Source organism: Elephantulus edwardii, unplaced genomic scaffold, assembly GCF_000299155.1.
Source record: "Elephantulus edwardii isolate Elephantulus edwardi_28Jun2011 unplaced genomic scaffold, EleEdw1.0 scaffold00305, whole genome shotgun sequence".
In the NCBI taxonomy this organism is placed as follows: Eukaryota; Metazoa; Chordata; class Mammalia; order Macroscelidea; family Macroscelididae; genus Elephantulus; species Elephantulus edwardii.
Genome location: NW_006400055.1, coordinates 4,047 through 4,345, shown reverse-complemented (window position 1 = coordinate 4,345; position 299 = coordinate 4,047).

The window sequence follows — 299 nt, the reverse complement described above, 5'->3', positions numbered from 1 at the left end:
AAATGCCTGACAGCTGTTAATAATTCTCTTTTTTTCTCTCTCTTTTAAAAATAATTTTAATGAGCATTTACAGAGATTTTGGATTTCCATTAATTCATTGCTGCACTTCTCTCCCTGCCCAGCCCTCCCCCGCCCCCAGGTTGCTCCTCTCTTTCAAAAGTAAAAGAAACACTCCCTCCCTGGGACACAATCCCCCCACACCCCTCCCGCCACCCCAAGTACATTCCACTATGCAACCTTAATTGTGGACTCTTGTGATAACCATAATACCTTATCATACATTAATTACTTTTAAATTA